We start from the raw sequence: 21115 nt of genomic DNA, 5'->3' as shown, positions 1-21115 counted from the left end.
AACCATAACCACCACAACCATAACAACCAACATAACAACCACAACAACCACAATGATGCTGATACACTCTCACACCATGTGGGTCCCCTTGTCTCCTTGTGTCTCCCTGTGGGTGAGTGGATGGGTTGGCGAGAGAGTCGGTGGGTTGGTGAGAGAGTGGGTGGGTGGCAGAGTGAGTGACCGGTGGCAGAGTGAGTGACCGGTGGCAGTGGGTGACCGGTGACTAAGTGGGTGGGTGGCAGTGGGTGACCGGTGACCAAGTGGGTGGGTGGCAGTGGGTGACCGGTGACGAAGTGGGTGAGAGAGTGGGTGGCTGAGTGGGTGGCCGAGTGGGTGGCTGAGTGAATTGGTGAGTGGATGAGTGCCAGAGTGGGTGGGTGAATGGCTGAGTGGGTGGGTGAGAATCAGTATGTTTTTGCTGGAGGAATCCGATGAGCTATGAAGCTCTTTTTCATAGATGCCCAGAGAGTGGCTGAGTAGGTGGCTGAGTGAGTGTCGGTGGGTATGTGAGTGGGAATGAAATCTAACCTGCACCTCTGCATTGCAAGTCCAGCGAGCTAACGCCCTGCGTGTGATGGGGTAAAGTGTGGGCATGGCCACTTTGCTCCAACACGTCCGGACCAGCGTGGAAGAGTAGACCAAATACCTCTATATAGCGGCCTCTAGTGGATGCCTTTTCCAGCAGCAGGCGATTCGCCTCCACAACAAACCCGTCCCTCCAGGGATAAAAACACACGGCAGTCTGGGAGTGCCTCTCATCAGCTATGGCTCAACACGAGGGCCACTCTGGGGCCGATTTCCACCGTCAGCGCCTCATCATCAGCAGCAGCAGGGCCGGGCTCTGCTTGAAGCAGCGCCGTGAACTCAGCAGGCGTCTAGGACGTGACGGCTGTGGGCCAGGCGCCTCCTCCTCTGTCTCCCCCCACCACCGCCGCCACTGCTGATGTGTGCACACCGCGCGAGGTTCTCACCTTCAGGCTGAGTCGACGTAGAGGAGGCCCAGCGAGCCGCAGCTTCAGAAGCTTTCGCGAGCCACTGACGGTGGCCGTGAGCGGGAATCCAAATCAGCCGCTCGCCACCCACAATCCACAGCGCGCGCCGCCTCCACTCGCCCCCTGCCTGACCGGAAGTAGCAGCGGGGGAGGGGGGCGGGGCATGGGGGGTGAGGGGGCGGGTCACGAGGGGGAGGGCAGGGAGGGCAAGGGGGGGGTGAGGGGGAGCATAGAGGGGGTTCGTTAGGTGGAGAAAAAGGGGGGGCATGGGGGGTTGTGAGGGGGCATGGGGGGTTGTGAGGGGGCATGGGGGGTTGCGAATGTGGAGGGGCGGGGGGGGAAGGGGGGTCACCAGGGGGGGCAGGGGGGTAGCGAGGGGGAGAGAAATGGCGGACCATGGGGGGTGGTCGCGAGGGGGGGCAGGGGGGGAGGAGCTCAGGTGTGAGGGGGAGGAGCTCATTGCTCTGACGTCACGGGGGGCGTGGTTACCTTGGACCACCCCCGCCTCTCGCGCCACGTGCTTCCGACTGGCAGTTTGGCCGTTAGAGAGACGCGGACCGACCCCAGAGCAGGAGTGGAACCGAGCTGTGGGTGAGTGGTGGCGGTGGTGGTGTGAGTCTCTCTGTGCAAGTCTGTGTGTGTGTGAGGCTTTCTATATGAGTCTGTGTGTGTGTGACTCTCTGTGTGTGTGTGTGAGTTTCTCTGTGTGAGTCTGTGTGTGTGTGAGTCTCTCTGTGTGAGTCTGTGTGTGAGGCTCTGTGTGTGTGACTCTCTGTATGTGTGTGAGTCTCTGTGTGAGTCTGTGTGTGTGTGTGAGACTCTCTGTGTGTGTGACTCTCTGTGTGAGTCTCTGTGTGTGTGACTCTCTGTGTGACTCTCTGTATGTGTGAGTCTGTGTGTGTGTGTGACTCTTTGTATGTGTGAGTCTCTGTGTGTGTGTGTGAGTCTCTGTGTCTGTGTGTGTGTGAGTCTCTGTGTGTGTGTGTGAGTCTCTGTGTGAGTCTGTGTGTGTGTGAGTCTCTGTGTGAGTCTGTGTGTGTGTGTGTGAGTCTGTGTGAGTCTCTGTGTGTGTGAGTCTGTATGTGTGCGAGGCTCTGTGTGAGTCTGTGTGTGTGTGGAACGGTCGTAGAGCTGACAGCGCGCCGTGCTATGAACCCGGCGACCCCGAGTTGGATTCCCTCTAAAGGCCAACAGCAGTAACGATTATCTGAACCGGTGCTGGGCCTCCCCTAGATCGACTCAACCTCGAATGAGTACCTGGTGTGGTGTGTAAAGATCGCCACTGGGGAGACAAAGGCGGCCGGGCGTGGTGCTGGCAATCCAACCCCCTCGTGTGTCGTGCCGGCCTTCATACGTACTGCTGGCTAACAGCACTTGCCCCTACAGCCTGTTAAGTCTCTACGGGGATCTTTGTCTTTGGTGTCCCATACTGGCAGGGGGAGGAGTGGTGGTGTTAATGTTGGTGGTATTAGTGGTGGGGGTGCTCGTGATGGTGGTGGTGTTAGTTGTGTTAGTGATGGTGGTGTTAGTGATTGTGGTTGTTAGTAGTGGTGATAGTGGTGGTGTTACTGGTGTTAGTGATGGTGGTGTTGGTGGTATTAGTGATGGTGGTGTAAGTGAGGTGATTGGATGCCATGGTGGTCCCCATCTTTAAGAAGGGAGACCGCACAGACTGTAACAACTACAGGGGCATCTCACTCCTCAGTGTGCCGGGAAAGGTCCTGGCAAGGATTATTCAACACTGCCTTACCAGGCATGCTGAGGAGAGGCTTGCGGAGCCCCACTGTGGTTTCAGGAAAGGGTGGTCCTGCACAGATGCCATATTTTCTGTCCGTTTGCTAAAGCAGAGGTGTAGGGAATTCCAACAAGACCTACATCTCTGCTTTATTGGCCTGGTAAAGGCCTATGACACCATCAGTAGGCCTGGGCTCTGGGTTCTTCGTGCTTTCGGAGTCCCTGACCCGCTGCTCACGATCTTTATGGACCTTCATTATGGTGAGCGGACCCGGGTAAAACTACATTGCCGGGAGTCGGAGCCATTCCCTGTTCACCTTGGGGTGCGACAGGGATGTCCTCTGGCTCCAACATTATTTAACATCTATTTCGACCACGTAGTTTGTGAGGCCTTCAGTAGCTGTACCGGAGGAATTTCCATCTGGTACAGATACAGTGGGAGGCTGATCAATGCCCGGATGCCGTCAAGGGATGGCTCCCTATTGGTCAACCACGTTATGTATGCCGATGATGTGATAATTGCGGCTCACTCAGAGGAGGAGTTGGAGGCGCTGCTGCTAAAACTGGAGTGTGCCACTAAGAGGTGGGGCCTTACCATCAGCCCCACCAAAACGAAGCACCTGCCTGGGTATATTGTACCATCGGGCACTCCACCTCCACAACTCCCAATCGGTGATGGGGCAGTTGTGGAGAGAGTGGAAAGTTTCCCATACCTGGGCAGTGTGCTCATGACCGTCTCCGGTTTAACAGCAGAGGTCTCACTCGAATCAGTCGAGCGGCATTATCTTTTCAGCAGTTGCGTAACGCTGTGTGGAAGCTACCTGGTCTGTCGCTCCACACGAAGCTTCGGGTCTTCTCAGCCACAGTCATTCCCTCCCTTCCCTACGCTTGTGAAACGTGGACCCCCCTAATGGAACATCTTTGCCGGTTAGAAACGTTGAGGCTGGCCTGCCTCTGATCAATCCTGGGTTTAACCAGGCTGGATTGTGTGAGGAACTCACAAATCCTCGAAAGATCTGGACAAAGCCTCATCAGTGAGCTCCTCCGGCAGGCAAGGCTGCGTTGGCTGGGCCATGTAGCCCGCATGCCCAATCACCGCATGCCCAAGCAGCTTTTATTTGGCCGGATCGAGGGGGCTGAAGGGACGCAGCACGGGCTAGAGAAGAGATAGAATGATGTGGTACAGCAGGATGTGGAGCTGAGTGGACTTGCCGATAACTGGTACCAGCTGTGTCAAGATCGGCCTCTGTGGAAGAGGCTCGTGAAGGACGCTACTGGGCAGTTGGAGGCAGTCGCCCTCCAACAACAACGGAGAGCGCAGGAACGACGCTCACAACAACGAGCAGAGCGCCGGATGGCTAAAGCACAGCAAGTTGGCACAGTAAGGGGCACAGGTGGTGCATCAGCCAGTCATCTCACTCAGTCGACCTGTGGCACCTGGGTCTGCCCCGTGACCTCCTGCCAGCGGGCGGGCGTTCGACACTTCACGTGGCCTCAAGGTGCACATGGCCTGGCACAAGCGTCGTGGTGACATCACCGCCACTTAGTGGCGAATGGCGATTGTTGTTGTTGGTGTTAGTGATGGTGGAATTTTTGTTGCTGGTGTTAGTCGTGGTGGTGTTAGTGATGGTGGTATTATTGGTGCTGGTAGTGGTGTTCGTGGTGGTCTTAGTGGTGGTGTTAGTGTTGGTGGTATTATTGGTGGTGGTGTTAGTAGTGGTGTTAGTGATGGTGTTAGTGGGGTAGTGTAGCAGTTAGCGCGCTGCGCTAAGAACCTGGCGACCTGGGTTTGATTCCCGCTCACAGTCAACATTGGTGACGATTATCTGAACTGGTCCTGGGCCTCACCCTAGATTGACTCAGCCTTAAATGAGTATCTGGTGCGAGGTGCAAACATTGCCACTGGGGAGACAAAGGCGGCCGGGCGTGGTGTTGGCTACCCACCCCCTCGTGTGCCGTGGCGGCCTTCATAGGTGCTCGCGGACAGCACTTACCCCAACAGTCTGTTAAGGCTATACGGGGGATCTTTGTTCGTGGTGTTAATTGTGGTGTTAGTAGTGGTGTTCGTAGTAGTGGTGTTCGTAGTGGTGGTGTTCGTAGTGGTGGTGTTCGTAGTGGTGGTGTTGGTGGTGTTAGGAGTAGTGTTAGTAGTGGTGTCCGAACAGAGGAGCAACGCTCACGACAACAACCTTTGAGCCGGGCATCTAAAATGCAGCAAGTTGGCACAGTCATCTCAGTCAGACAACTCATGGCACCTGGGTCTGACCTGTGACCGCCTGTCAGTGAGCCTTCGGCACTTCACGTGGTCTCAAAGTGCACCTGGCCTGGCACAGGCGCCGTGGTCACATCACCGCTACTTAGTGGCGAATGGCAGTTGTTGTTTTTTGTATTTTTCGTATTGTGTGACTGGTGAGGATGTGAGTCCGTGTTGATGAGAGTCCGCATTGTGACGTGACGTGGGTTTAGACGTGGGTGTGTCATGCCCCTTCAACTCTGCGTGTCCCTTGCCTCTGTCTGCCGCTCTCCACGCAGAGACCCGGACCGCGCGAGAGACACCGTGAGCTCTGAGCACCCTCGTCTGCAAGTTGCTACCATGGAGGTACATGTGGCTCCTCGACTCGTGTGGTGAAGTATGGGTGGACGTGTGTTCTCCCCTCTGCGTGTGCCTACCTGTCACCTGTATACCTGGGTGTGCTTCTCCTTGCCCGCCTAAGTGTGTGCGGGTCTATCAGAGTGTCTCTCCGAGATCCTGTTGGTGTACGTGCCCGTCTACGCGTGAGCATCTACAGCGCTGTTATCTATCCACTGATGGATGAACGCCTCCCTCCCTGAGACCCTACTACCCCTCACATCCTGTGATGGAATAATCCGCCAAGCGCCGATTTCGTCGCACCATCTCTCTGGCGGCTCTCCTCTCTGATGTGTTCTGTTCCTTGGTTGTCGCTCCGTTATTATTCTTGACCGTGAGCCATTGTTGTCCCTCCTAGCCATGGCTCGTCCGGCCCGAGTCCCACTCACTCCTCTTAACAGTTTGAACGATCCCATTGACCTGCGTGTGACCTCGAAATCCACACGTCTTTCATTGTAAATCCAAGCATGGCAACTGATATTGGCCAAATATCCCAACGCTGAGAACTGGCAACATCTCGGCAGGACCCTCCTGAATGTGGAGCCCAGGATGTCAGAGATGCTGGCTCAGTGCTCGCCCACTGCACTTGCTCCAACATCTTAATCAAGCCCCTGTGGTGGACCTTTGTTTTTGTGTGTGTAGATCAGCCGAGCTGGAGAGGCTCGGAGTAACGGCGAGTCTTGCACCACGTGGAGTGCGCTGTCCTCAGCGCGCACCGGCTCCATCCACAGCAAATCGCCACAAGGTAAGAATAGAAATGAGTGACGTCAAGATGGCCACGCTGAATGGTGGGACATCACGACGGTCATGTTTCAAGGGGGACGTCACAGTGACCATGATGCATGGGGGACTTCATGGTGGCCATGTTGCATGGGTGATGTACCGTTCGAATTTTGCCGTTCTCTGGTCTAACACCGACGAGACAAGGTCATAAAGAAGGCTGTCTCTGGTGCGGGCCAGTCAGTTTCAAAGACAATGCCCATATATTATCGGAGCATGTTTGTTTGCATATTTTTCAACAAGTACGTGTGGTAAATGCAGACTTGATACCTTGCAAAAGGTATCTATTTGGTGTTTGAACATATTAACACCTGTTTTTGTGCCAGAAATGGTAAAAGCTATTCTTATTTCATAAAATCCTTCTTGGCATACCTGTGTTATATTTATCTAATTCGTTAACCCCGTTTTCAAACCCAAGCAACCTAAGATGTCCTCAGAGCTGCATATAGCTGGACATCGAACAAAGATGATCACTGCATGGCACGCTTTCAGATGTGCTTCTGCAGTCATCTGGAATGCTCTTCCGACATTAGGCAGCCACTGGAGCGATGCACTTTTAAATCAATAATTTTTGCGAACTTGTTAGTTTGTTGCCTTTCCCCCTCACTTCTGATTAGCAGGGCTGCCGAAGCACGGTTTAACATACGGACATAACTGGTATTGGCCAAAACATCCAAATCCCCTGCAAATTCCTCAAATTGGGATCACACAGCAGACGTAATGGCAGCAGCGTCGCCCCCATTCTCTGTAAAGCATCTGCAGGAACCTCCTGAAAAGGAATCTTGAGACTTTTTGAGGCAGTGCTGCTTAAATGAAAGATCACCGACAGCTGTTGTTATTCTCTTGCCTGCAGCAATCCTGGCTCTCTTTGGCCCACAAATGACCCACCGGGAGAAGCTGGAGCTTGTCGCCATACAGGAAGTATGGTACTTTGCGCTCCGTAACAGATCCCGGGGACACAACAACGATGGATACGACGACCACGAACATCATTACATTCCGGTGAGACTCGCCACAAAGCCCCCGCCGTGGGGGCGGTCACAGGGCGCAGCGGTCGCGGGGTTCGTGGCTTCTTGTCATTGCAATTTAAGCAGCAACCAACCAGAGAAAGCACACGTGCACTCTCCCACACACTTCACAATCAGAAGTTTATTTCCCAAGTTAAGCCCATTGAGCTAAAGAGCTTTTTTTAGGGTGACTCGGCCAGCAGACATCAGAGCATTCCACAATTACAGATTTAAGAAAACCAAATACTTAATAAAAGCAATTATTTCGTAAAATAATGCTCACATGTTGTGATTTTCAAAATATAGTCAGTCTAAATTTGTGTAATTTTGTGCAGGTCCACCATGAGCACCTTCACTACCGCTATGAGGTGCTGAAGAAGATTGGGGATGGAGCTCAAGGCCAGGTGATCCGGTGCCTTGACCACAAGATGAACACCCTGGTGGCAGTGAAGATCTTGAGATCACCATTGAGGTAAGAATTCAGAGTGGTGTCGTCACAAGGACGACGTTGTTGTTACGTCAAGTGCTGTGGGCGGCCGTGTGATGAGGTGGTGACAAGTCGTGCCTCACGTAGAGGGTCCCCGGTTCGACTCCTGACTCGGGTGTCCTCCTGTGTGGAGTTTGTATGTTCTCCCCCTGTTCTGGATCAGTTCACTCTTACATTACATTAAGTCTTCATTTAACCCGGTAGATGCATTCCTGAAAAGTGCCGCATTAAGGGAAAGCACATTAAGCAAACATAATATCCCCATATATAATGTAACGATAAAGTTTTGCAAGATAAAATACACGCACACAGTGATGTAAAGAGATCAATAACGGAGGGCATGCTGTCACGTCACGTGATCATTCCGCATTCCGCCTACTGTGTCATACCGCTCAGCTTTGCAATTTTATAGCGGGCACATTCCACGTTATAATGGGCGCTGTCCTGCATTAGAACAGAAGCATTCCGGATTATAATGGGTGCGGTCCGTGTTATAATGGGAGCCTTCCATGTTATCATGGGCACGTTCCACGCTATAAAAGGCGTGTTCCACGCTGTAATGGGGTTGTCCCATGTCATAACGGGCGTGTTCCGTGTTATAACGTGTGCGTTCTGCGTTATAGCAGCTACATCATGGGACCTCCTTTGCCAATACCAAAATATACTCCCAAAGAAGGTCCATGATGTAGCCGTTCACCCTGAGCTCTCATTACTCTGATAACGCTTGTCTTTGTGCTGTACGCCTTTTGGCGTCCTCTGGTCTAACATCGTTTTTGAGACGAGGCTCAAAAGAAAGCTGTCTCTGGTGTGGACCAATCAGTTTCAAAGACAATGCATATATTATCAGAGTATGTTTTTGTTTGCATTCTGACCACAAGTATTATGGTTAATGCAGACATGATTCCTTGTAAAAGGTTTCAGATTGGTGTTTTAACATCTTAACACCTTTTTTGTTGCCAGAAAAAAATGGAAAATCTATTCTGATATTTTGGTACTGGCAAAGGAGGTCCCATGATATTCCACGTTATAATGCCTTGCTCTGTGAGAGCCACATTCAGTCACGACTCAGCTGTGGCTCAGTCTCTAAAACTCAGGCTCAGCTCTCGCTCAGCCGTGGTTTGGCTCAGGCTTGAGCCGCTCAGCTGCTGTTAAAGATACATGAGTGGCTCAGCCGTGGCTTGGCTGAGCTTCTGGGAATCCTGAGTGTGGCTGGGGCCATGCTCGGAGTCGGCTCAATTCACACATTAGGGAATCACTACGTTCAGGCAACACCCCAAACCCCCTTCTATCCCTTGCTTATTTGATCCTCTTCCCGATCCTTTCTGGAACCTTCCACTGAGCGCGCTATCGGAACTCACAATGCCATTACACTTGGGGAACGCATATTTATTTATTTAATTCGGAATAGAATTTGTTTCTGGTCATTCCTTTAGCAAGTCTAAGTCATGATTCATTTGTGGATTTTCTCTGCACAGCTCCAAGGATGATAAATTTCAGAGAAAGGAGCTCCAGATGGCTCTGGAACTTCAGGGCGAGGGCAGTGATGAGGAGTACAACGTTATCAAAGTCCTGAACCATTTTGACTTCAGAGGACACCACTGCATTGTCCTGGAGCTGTTGAAGTACGTACCATGTGTTCCCACCGCCCCCCCACCCCCCATAGCGTGGTTAACTACATTAGCTAAACTAAAACTTTTATTTAACAGGTAAAGCCCACTGCCCTATCAGTTATTTTTCACAAGCGGCCTGGTTACAAATTATAGCTAAAAAAAGTGGCTTATGTGGAAATGTATAGCAGCCAAATACTCTAAACACAAGTTTCTAAATGTGGAGGGACAAACCAGAGAACCCGGAGAAAAATCCACGTGACCAGGGGTAGAACATGCAAACTCAAAATATACATGCGTCACGGTCGGGATCAAAGCCCCGATCTCTTCCACACCAGGGGAGGGTGGTAACGTCACACCACCGGGGCTAGATGTTACTTTTGGGATTCCTGTGCCACCCACGCATTGCGGTACTGTGGAGCTGTCATGTGTCCCGGGTGCACGAGGCCACTCCTCTTTTCTCAATCAGCCCTGCCCACTTTTATATAGCCACGCCTCCACTCGATCAGCAGGTTGGCTGCAGCGCAGTGGTGACGCTTGTGCCCCTCGGTGAAAATCCCTGACTTCGATTCTCAACTCGGACGCCTTTCTGCGTGGAGTTTGTATCTCCTAATGGATAATTCCACCACCCGGAAACAGAGCCAATGAAAGCAAGTGGACAGATGTGCTAACTGATTTGGTTCATCAGCAAACCGATGACCTAAACCCACACTGAGCTATGAATCATATTAGTCGTGAATGTGCAAATATAATATTAATATTGTCGTTATCAGAATCCACGCAGTATTGCAGGGTATGACACTGACGCTGCTTCGTTGTTGTCATTGTTGTTGCTGCTGCTGCCTCTTTCACAGGGAGAGCCTCTATGATGTGATTACGGAAGCGGGGTTCCGGAAATTGCACATGGGGATGGTGAAAACTTACACCAGGGGCATCCTCAAGTTCCTTTGCCACACCAAGGCCAGGAGCATCATCCATGCGGACATCAAGCCAGTGAGTGGACACAGCATTCAGCGTGACTTTGTTCCGGAGTTGTGTCATTATTGGGGACTCGGTCCATAGAGAAAACTAACCACGTTGGTCACAGGGTCGATGTGTTAGCTCTGTCCGTCTATCTGGAAGGAAGCAGGGTCACGTTACCTCTGGTGATGATCTGGTATGAATTAAACTGTCGTGTAGAGTCGTGTCGCTATTGGGGGACTCACCACAGATAAAACTAGCAATGTAGATCACAGCGTTGCCCCAAACTTTGGGAAACACAAACCGGAGCTGAAAAGAATGATTTTCAAAACGTGCCAAACACGCGTTTGAACTGACAGCTGCCCGTTGTCAGCTTCCATGCTGTGAATGGAAAACTTCCCAAGACAAACGCGCGGTGGAAGGCGTCACGAAATCCATGCGCCCTCGAGCGTGGTTTTTGGTCCGTAACTCGTTATCGGGCAGCTGAGCAACTAGGATAAGTTGTCTATAGAGCCTCGACTAACATCGCTCATCTTGACGCATTTGAAAGGGGCACCCCCAGTGGCAGCTGTCAGAAAACAGCGAATGTTGCACTGGACTCAAGGTTGATGACGGCGCTACGCCTCACCTAGTTCCCCTGTTTAGCTTGTACCGTGGTACGTGATTGATCCACTGCTGGCTGAATGCTATCGGCGTAACCTCCGAGTGTGAATTCCTTCTGCCTTTCTTCCTTTAGGAAAATGTTCTACTCAAGGATCCCGTAACCGGCACCGTCAGGGTCACGGACTTTGGCACCAGCTTTTTTGTGAAAAGGCAACGTGAGTAACCTCACCTGGGTGTGAGTTTCTGCCTGTGGGTGTGTCTGTGTTCCAGTGTGTGTGTGTGTGCAAGTCTCTTAGTGTCTGTACATGTGACAGTGTGTGATAACGATGCTGTTCATGACACAGTGAGTATACACACACACCTACATATATATTTGTTGTTGTTGTGCAGCTCTGCATGTGGGTGGGACCCTGCAATACCTCTCTCCGGAGGTATTGCTGGGCTACAGATTAACGTGTGCAGTGGACATGTGGGCACTGGGCTGCACAGTGGCGAAGTTGGCGACCGGCAGGAATTTATTCCAGTCGGACAGCTGCGACGACCACCTCCCGTGCTGCATGGAGGTATTTCCAACTGGCCGTTCACCCGCTCGTGATTCCCCCCTCCTTTCTTGAAGTTGTAGGCTATGGGGGGGAGCCAGGAGAGGGGGGGCGATTGGCTACTTGGTGATCTGGCGAATGGCAGCCATCGTATGTTTTATGTGTGTACACGTGTGTGTCTTGTACGTGTGGGGGGAGCAGTGGTGTAGCGGTTAGCGTGCTCAGCTACAAACCTGCTAATGCGAGTTTGATTCCAATTCACGGCCAACATCAGTGAGGATTATCTGAACCGGTACTGGGCATCCCCTAGTACAAATCAGCCTCAAATGAGTACCTGGTGCCGTGTGTACCTGCTTCAATATGGCCAACCATCCCCTATCTGTGTGTGCCACAGTCCTAGCCCTCAACAGGTGCCGCTACTGTTGCTGCTGCTGTTTCTACTCACTACTAAAAACACTTGCCCCTACAGTCTGCTGCGGCTACACGGGTGACTTTTGCCTTTATCTCAACCATGTGCAGATCCTCGGGTTGCCTCCAAAATGCATGATGGATGCAGCTCCTGACGGAATGCACTACTTTGGTGAGTTGAAGGGTGGGGCGAGCATCCGACCGGATTCAGTGTTAGGGTGTGGCCTGGAGCTGTTGTAGTTTTTTTGGGGGGGTGGCCATGGGGGGGGGTCTCTTTGTATTTTCAATTCCTTGGGTGAGTGGGTGGGTAAATAGGGGCGTGGGCGAGTGGGTAGGTGGGCAAAGTGGTGGTTGGTGACTGTGTGTTTCTCCTGCTGTGCATGTCTCCTGCAGATCGTTTGGGCATGATGTTCTGCCCAGTCAAGAGAAGGGTGCCAGGGAGCTTGTCACTTCAGAGGGCACTCAGAAGCCACGACCCGGAGTTTGTTGACTTTGTCAGCTCCTGCCTGCGGTAAGAATCATCCCCCACTCCCTCCCCCCTCCCCATGAGGATTTCCCCCACCAAGGTGATCAACGATCGCTCTCCACCGATAACCAGGAAGATGTGGAGCTGAGTTAACCTGCCGATGACCAGTACCACCGGTGTTAAGATCGCCCTCTTTGGAGGTCCGTTAAAGATGCTCCTCGGCAGTGCGAGGCTCAGGGCATTTTTAGAGTACTGCGTATTGAAGGATTGACGCTGCTACCAAGACTACCGCTGCTGCCGTGCATTCCTGGACCTCGTGGGAGAAGGGAAGGAACGTCAATCCTCTCACCACGCCTCTCTCACCATGTGCGCTGCGTGTGACCCCCGTGCGTCTCTCAACAGATGGGATCCGGATTGTCGTATGACGCCAGCGCAGGCGCTGGGTCACAGCTGGCTCCGGACCGTGGCCACCAGCACCACCAGCAACGCCACCGCCACCACCATTGCTGCTCCTGGCAGGGTACAGTGTTTTGGAGCTGCTGAGCGACGGTAAGCCACGAGCTGCTTGTCCAATGTTCAAGGCAGTCCATAGGGAGGTGTGGGGCCCGGGGCAAGTCACAATTAAATCGGAAGTATTAGCAACAATACAGGGGTTTTTTCGGTTAGATCGCATAGATATACATGTGTTGTTAAACTCACCACCACCCAACACAGCCAATTAGTAAGGTGTATCATGTAAACAAAATGTGCCAATTAGTTACTAGATCAGCACACCAGTGTTGGAAAGTAAACCCACCACATTTACTATTCGATTTCGACATTTTGCCGGGGATTGCAACCAGCCTCATAAGGTGACGGCCAGAATTGTGGAGAAATACTCCTGTTTCGGTCGTAAATAGTGATAAATGTGAATGTGATGTCATCATTTGTGAGCCAATCTGGTGCGAAAGCCTACGTGTTAAAAAGACATTTGACGTCTGACACCGTGACATCGAAGCACAGGGCCGCCAAAAGCACGGTGCCTGGGGCGGTTTCCCCAGTACACCGTACCCGGGGGACGGCTCTGCTCCTGTTAATGTATTTATATTTATTACTACTACCCTTATTTAGCCAGCATGAGCCTCACTCAGTCTCAAGACTCTTTTTCAGTAGAGTCCTGCCAAGTTGTTTGCAGTACAGAACAAATTTGCTTTTGCTACTGCTGCTATGCGATCCCGATTGAATGATTTGGAGGTTCAATTTCTAACACTGGCGAGGATGTCCATCCAACACTGGTTGCGTGGCGTGTGTCAGGGTTCAGTTACGTGGAGGAAAATGCCAAACCCAAAGGAATGAAAGTTACATTTTAATGTACAATTTTATTGAGGGACTGTGTGTTGTCTTGGAGGGGTCTGGGGCTGTTTTAGTTGATGTTTTGCTGCCTTGCCCAAGTTTACATTTAGTGTTGAAAATCTGGCAGAATTTTATGTACTTTGTGCTTATGTGCTCAATTTTTTGTGACTTGCTTACATTTTTACACGTTGCACTCCTTTTGTTTGTTGTTGTAACTTGCTGACCGTGTGCCTCGACTGCATATCTGTGAAAGAAGAGCTTCATAGCTTATCGGATTCCTCTTCATCCAGTCTAAATAATGTATTCTGATTTTGGAAACCAATGAAGGACAAAACGGGGGGGGGGGGGAGGGGGTAGAACACACTCCACATTCCACACGGAGAAAGTGACCCAAGTATGGGAATCAAACCCAGGTCCCTCTTTGAATGAGTTCCAGCCCTGCCGCCTGCAAACGAACACATGTACAGTTCAAACCCCACGTATACATTCGGTTATATACGGATGTATTTTTATAATTGGTTCCTGGGTGAGGACAAATAATGAGACAGCCATATCTTTGCCATGTAGCCCTTCATCCTTTGTGATATCGTAAGACTAATGCCCATTCTGTAACCAGACCCACGATGGGCAAAGGTATGCTGCATTATTGCAGCATCGTTATTAGCCTGGTTAATCTATCTCTGCACACAGTTAGTCCGTACGCGGACGATGGTGGGGGGGCTGTGATCTCTGCTGTAGCAGGAAGTTGGAACGGTGTCGTGCGCATCTCTTTACAGAGCGGAGCCGGCGCTGCCCCCATCCTCCGCGCTTGCCCTGGCCTCTAAATGGATGCTGACGTTTGTGGTGGAAGAGGAGACCCTGGTGGAGGAGCTGGTGGTGCAGGAGGAGGAGGAGACCCTAGTGGAGGAGCTGGTGGTGCAGGAGGAGGAGACCCTTGTGGAGGAGCTGGTGGTGCAGGAGGAGGAGACCCTTGTGGAGGAGCTGGTGGTGCAGGAGGAGGAGGACACCCTGGTGGAGGAGCTGGTGGTGCAGGAGGAGACACTGGTGGAGGAGCTGGTGGTGCAGGAGGGGGAGGAGACCCTGGTGGAGGAGCTGGTGGTGCAGGAGGAGAGTCTGGTGGAGGAGCTGGTGGTGCAGGAGGAGGAGACCTTGATGGAGGAGCTGGTGGTGCAGGACGAAGAGGAGATGGAGGGGGAGACAGAGGAGGTGGAGATGAAGAAGGAGCAGGAGGAGGAGATGGTGGTGCAGGAGATAGTGGTGGAGGAGAAGGAGATGACAAGGAAAGAGGATCAGGCGATGGTGATGCAGGAGGAGAAGAGGAAGCGAGGGGGCCTGGCCCGCATAGGGAGAACCATCCGTTCACTCCTCCGACGCGCGCTGCTGTGTGGTGGCCGGTCCACCACACAGTAGAGGTGGTGGTCATGGATCGTTGTGAACCACGACCACTATCACCACACCCACCACATGCACACTCCACACATACACCCCCCTGTGATACCCACCACCCACCACACACACCCTGCACCCACCAACCCCGTGACACCCACCACACACTACACAAAGGGCTAGGGGTTTAGAGGGTTAGGGGTTTATAAAGTTATGGGTTTAGAGGTTTTGGGGTATTTTGGGGATAAGGGGTTTATATGTTTAGGTATTTCGAGGGTTATAGGGTTTAGGGGTTGAGAGTGTTAGGGGTTTAGGGGATTCTAGAGTTAGGGGTTTAGAGGGTTAGGGTTTTAAGGGTAAAGGGGTTTAAAGGGTTAGGTGTTTAGAGGATTAGGCTATTAGGGGTATAGGGGTTTAAAGAGTTAGGGGTTCAGAGGGTTATGGTTTTAAGGGTAGAGGGGTTAAGAGGGTTAGGATTTAGAGGGTTTTGGGTTTAAAGATTTTGTGTTTAAGGGTTTAGGTTAGGGGTTCAGTAGGTTAGAGGTTTGGGGGTTTATGGGTTAGGATTTTAGAGCGTGATGGGTTTAGACCGTTATGGTTTTAAGGGTAAAGAGGTTTTGAGGGTTGAGTTTTAGAGGGTTACAGTTTAGAAGGTTATGGTTTTAAAGGGTTCTCGGTTTAGAGAATTAGGTGTTTAGAGGGTTTATGGGGTTTGATTGTTAAAGGGTTAGTGGTTTAGAGGGTTAGGAGTTTATAAGGTTATGGGCTTAGGGGTTTAGAGGTTTTGGGGTTGTTAGGGGGTAAGCAGTTTAGAGGTTTGGGGGGTTTTAAGGGTTATGATGTTTAGGGTTTGAGCGTATTAGGGGTTTTGAGGGTTAGGGTTTTAGTGGGTTAAGGGTGTAGAGGGTTAGGGGATTAGAGGGTGAGGGGTTTAGAGGGTTGGGGTTTTCGGGGTATTTGGGTTAGGATTTCAAAGGGTGAGGAGTTTAGACAGATAGGGTTTTAAGGGTGAAGGGGTTGAGGTCTTTATTTGGTAGAGTTTAGAAGGTTATGGGTTTAGAGGGTTAAGGGTTTAGAGTTACTGTCGGTGTTTAGAGGTTTATGGGGTTTATGGGTTTTGATTGCTCGGTGTTTTGGTTTACAAGGTTACGAGTTTGAGAAGGTTATGGGTTTAGAGGTTTCGGTGTTTCGGGGATTAGAGGCTTATAAGGTGAGGGGTTTAAAGGGTTATGGTTTTACAGGTTTATGGGTTTAGACAATTTGGGGTTTAAGGGTTTAGAACAGGGGTGGGCAAATTTTTTGACTCGCGGGCCACAATGGGTTCTAAAATTTGACAGAGGGGCCGGGCCAGGAACAGATGGATGGAGTGTTTGTGTGAACTAATATAAATGTCATGTAAAAATAATAACATGAAAGGATTTGGCCTTTAACAGGTAGCAAAGCATTTATTTGCAAGGCAATTTAACAAATTGCACCAACATGAAAAATACAAAAACATGTCGTAACTCCCGGTCAAAGTGCACCATCTAATGGGGAAATGGGGGCATTACAGGAGAAAGGTAAAATTTAATTTAATAATAATATTTGTACACGTTCGGCGGGCCGGATTAAAAAGCCCAACGGGCCGTACTTTGCCCATGTCTGGTTTAGAAGGTTAAGGGTTTAGACAGTTAAGAGTTTTTGGGGTTTATGGGTTAGGGTTCTAAAGGGTGAGGTGTTTAGATGGTTGGAGTCTTCAGGGTAAAGTCCTTTAGAGAATTTGGTGTTTAGAGGGTTAGAGTTTAGAACGTTTTGAGTTTAGAGGGTTTAGAGAGTTACGTGTTTAGAGGTTTATGGGTTTCGATTGTTAGAGGTTGAATGGTTTAGATGGTTAGGAGTTGAGGAGGTTATAAGGGTATGTGTGTAGGGATTTAGAGGTATAGGGGTTTCAAGGGTTAGGGATTTAGAGTGTTAGGGGTTTAGTGGTTTGAGAGTTGAGGGTTTAACACCTAGACTTTCACAACTAATATTGGGTTAGTCTCCAATACTAAATGGCACTTTTTGTTGATGTGACAAATTTTCCTAATTGGCTGTGTCGGGTGGTGGCTGGTTTAACGACACATTTATAGTTACACAAGCTAACCCCCAAAAAACATTTATGGGTTTAGAGGGTTAGGGGTTTAGTGGGTTATGTGTTTAGAGGGTTAGCATTTTAGGGGTATAGGTGTTTTAAGGGTTAGGCATCTAGAGGGTTAGTTCTTTAGAGGGTTGGGGTTTAAATGTGTTGGGATTAGATTAGGGATTTAGGGTTTTAGAACGTTAGGGTTTTGAGGGTTAGGGTTTTAGAAGTTGAGGATTTAGAAGGTTGTGAGTTCAGAGGGTTAGGGGTCTAGAGGGTTAGTTCATTAGAGGGTTGTGGTTTAGATTGGTTGGTATTTTGAATATTAGGGATTTAGGGTTTTAGAAGGATAGAGTTTCAAGGTTTAGAGGGTTAGGGATTCAGAGGGTTGAGGGTTTGGTTTTTAATGGCTTTGAAGGTTAGGGTTAAAAGACTAAGGGGTTTGGAGAGTGAGGGGTTTTTGGAGGGTTAGGGTTAAGGGTAAAGGGTTTGAGAGGATTAGCGGTTTAGATGGTTATGGGTTTAAATGGTTAGGGATTTAGATAGTTACGGGGTTTAGAGGTTTAGAGGGTTTTATTTGTTCGAGGTTTAGTGGTTAAGGTCTCTGTGCGAGTCCAACAGGTTTATTTTAGTCTATGGTAAGATAAAAACAGTTCAGTTTAATTTGTATATATTTAAACAATTTGTTTACCTTTCCTGTCGTGTTTTTGTATTGTATTTTTGTTATGTTCTGACCCGCCCGATTGGACGTCTGTGAAAACAGATCGTTATAGCTCATCAGATTCATCCAGTATAAATAAATATTCAGATTAAAATTCTATTGACCTCTGTGCGAATCTATGGATTTCTGTGTGAGTTTTTGGGTCTCTTGAGTGTATGGATCTCTGTGTGAGGCTATTGGTCTCTGTGCATGTCAAAATGACTCTGTGTGAGTCTATGGGGTTGCCGTGTGAGTCTGAGTGTCTGTAGGAATGTGTGGGTCTCTGTTGGAGTCTATGGGTTTCTGGGTATGGTTGTTTGTGCGAGTTTTACATGCACAAATGGAACTTAAAAAGGCCATTGAGGGTTGCAGAATCCAAGTTGAATATTAAGTTCCCCGCAGTGCAAGCCAGCTCCCTAGTCGTGTCATCAAACAGCCCCTGTAATTCTTTATAATAATAGAAGACTTACTCCAAGAAATCCACACTGAGTCACAGTAGGGTCCTGAATTGGGGTTTTATTTTATAATCTTTGGTTTTATTCTGTTAAGACACGTAGGTAAAAAATAAATTAAAATTAAATAAAAAAATTAAACACGACGTTTCGAAGGCAACACAAGCTTCCGTCTTCAGGTGGAAACAGTCACAGCAAAAAATCGCTGCACCAAGTGGCGAGGCTCTGCAAACCTCTGGCTTAAATAAAGGTTAAGGGAGGGGGGGGGGAGGAGCCATGTAGGGGGACCTTGGTGGGGTGCGGGGCTGAGTTAATCCGTCTTTTGTTGTGTAGAGGGTGCGGGGGATGGGTCACTGTGTGTGTGCAATAGAAACGGAAAAAAATAGAAAAATTTAAGATCGGCAAGAATGTGCTGTCAGGGGGAAGTAGAAAAAAGGGAAATTGAAAGTTCAGAAGGAATATGCTTGGTACACCACTACTTGAAATTGCTGTTAGAAATTAGTTGACGTTTGGTATGATTTTAAACGTCCTTCCAGTGGTTGCTTAATTTGAAACTATCCTCTCGGTTGAAGGTATGCCTGTATTTGTATATCTGAATGGCTTGGTGAACACATCTCTGGTGATAACCTAGAGGTTTACAGAGAACCTTGGTATCGGAGAAGACAATCTCATGATCACCCATAGCGTTGTAACAATGATCTGCCACAGCAGATGAATTCGTTCTGCCGTGTTTCAGATCCGATTTGTGCTCGCGAATTCGGTCAGAGATATGTCGTTTCGCCTCCCCGATATAGCAATCACCGCAGGTACAACTCGATTTGTAAACTCCGGGGTACTGTAAGTCAGGGATGACATCCTTTACACATGGGATCAGATCACGAATTTTGTGTACTGTATTGAACCCGACTTGGATCTTGTGTTTGTTTAGAATTTTGGAAATCTTTTTGTAACGCCTGCTATGTATGGTAGTGTGATGGTTTTGATCAGAGTATCAAGTGGTTGTTTCTGTGTGGTAGGAGAAACAGCTTGGCGGATGGTACGGTCAGAGTATCCGTTCCTCTTGAGGGCCAGCCGTACCAATTTTAATTCACTGGTCAAGTGGTGTTGGTCCGAGATGCAATGAGCCCTATGGTGTAACGTTTTGATGAGAGCATTCTTTTGAGCCGGGTGGTGGTGGTGGGAATCCGGTTTCAAGTAGGAATCTGTGTGGGTGGGCTTTCTGTAAACAGAATGTCCCAACGAGCCATCAAACCTCCTCTCAAACAGAACATCCAAGAATGGCAGTTTGCCATTTTTCTCTACTTCCATGGTGAATTTGATGGAAGGGTGTCTGGAATTGATGTGGTCCAGGAAAAGGTTCAAAGCTGGGAGGCCATGTTGCCAATGACGAAAGTGTCATCCACATATCTCTTCCACAGGGAAGGACTGAGGGTGGATGTCTGGATGGCGTCCGATTCAAATTTCTCCATGAAAACATTGGCTATCACTTGTGACAAGGGGGAACCCATGGGAGTACCCTGATTTTGCTTGTATAAGGTACCATTCCAAGTAAAGTAGGTGTTGGTGAGGCAGTGCCTAACCAACGTGGGTACCTCGGGGTTTAGTCCGTGTTGGACCAGATCCACAATTATTTTAATGGTGTCAGGTATTGGGACCTTGATGAACAGAGAAACCACATCAAAGCTGACGAGGATATCGTCAGGGGCCAGTGCAATGTCTTTGACCATAGAGACCAATTGGGATGAGTTAAGTACTGCTGAGGAGGTCTTGCCAGTAAAAGGAAGCAGAGTATCTGACAGAAAACGGGCCAGTTTGTGGGTAGGGGAGTTGATCGTGGACACGATGGGTCGTAGTGGGGTACCTTCTTTATGGATCTTGGGAAGACCATAGAATCTAGGAGGTCTCGCAGCGGAGGGTTCTAGGGAGGGAATTTTGGCTGATTCAATTAGGGAGGTCGAATTTGTGATGATCTTGTTGGTTTTAATCGTTAGGCTGTTAGTAGGGACATTTTTAATTTTTGAATAACTCCCATCATTGAGTAGGTCCTGAATTTTATTGTTGTATGAGTCTTCATCCATAATTACAGTGGCATTGCCCTTATCGGCTGAGAGGATGACTATATCATCTCTCTCTTTTAATTTAGCGAGTTCAGAGCGTTCATGTTTGCTGATGTTGCTAACGGGTTTCTTAGCACTCTTAAGAATAGTGGCTATTTAAGCTCTCGTGACGTCTGCTTGGATGTGTCCTATACCTTTGAGAGCTACATCGACCTGACAAATGATATCATCTATTGGTATATATTTTGGGGTGACAGCAAAATTTAGCCCTTTAGCCAATACAGTTTTCAGATTGTCCGAAATCGGGGTGCAACTCTAATTGATAACAATTTTGTTCACGTCTAGTTTTGTGATCTGTGGAACTGGGTTTTTCTTTGATAGGTGGTTGAATTTAGCAATTAGGTTAGCCTTGCATTTGACTGATAGTGAATCAGCAGAAGAAACAGTCATATTATCAAAGTGGTTCCAATCATAAAGTGTTATTTTTTGTGTTAGCATTAAATGAGATTGTAGGAAAGTCCTGTCTAAACTACCGAGTTCAAATCAGAGTAACCTAATCCATTGGTTCTATTCGGTAACATCACGTAGGTAAAAAATAAAAAAACAAAAATCACGACGCTTCGGCCACAACACAAGCGGCCTTCATCAGGTGAAGGAACCAGGCTGTCTCGAGGACAGCGCTGGAGTGAAACACAGCCACGCTCAGACCCCGACCTTTAAGCTGTGTGCGAGGAAACAAGGTGCCTTGACAAAGGAAGTAGCATAAAAATTAGCATTTGATTGGCCGACTTAGCATGATGAACGGTGTAGAGGTGGTGTACATGCGGGTGCACATGCCGGTTGGCGCGGGGGGGGGGGAGGGGGAGTTTACCTATTGA

The sequence above is a fragment of the Petromyzon marinus genome, unplaced genomic scaffold (genome assembly GCF_048934315.1).
Source record: "Petromyzon marinus isolate PM22_M1 ecotype Great Lakes invasive population unplaced genomic scaffold, UKy_Petmar_22M1.pri1.0 PM_Scaffold_1, whole genome shotgun sequence".
Taxonomy (NCBI): domain Eukaryota; kingdom Metazoa; phylum Chordata; class Hyperoartia; order Petromyzontiformes; family Petromyzontidae; genus Petromyzon; species Petromyzon marinus.
The sequence above is the reverse complement of the archived record's forward strand: the minus strand, read 5'-3'. Positions refer to the sequence as shown.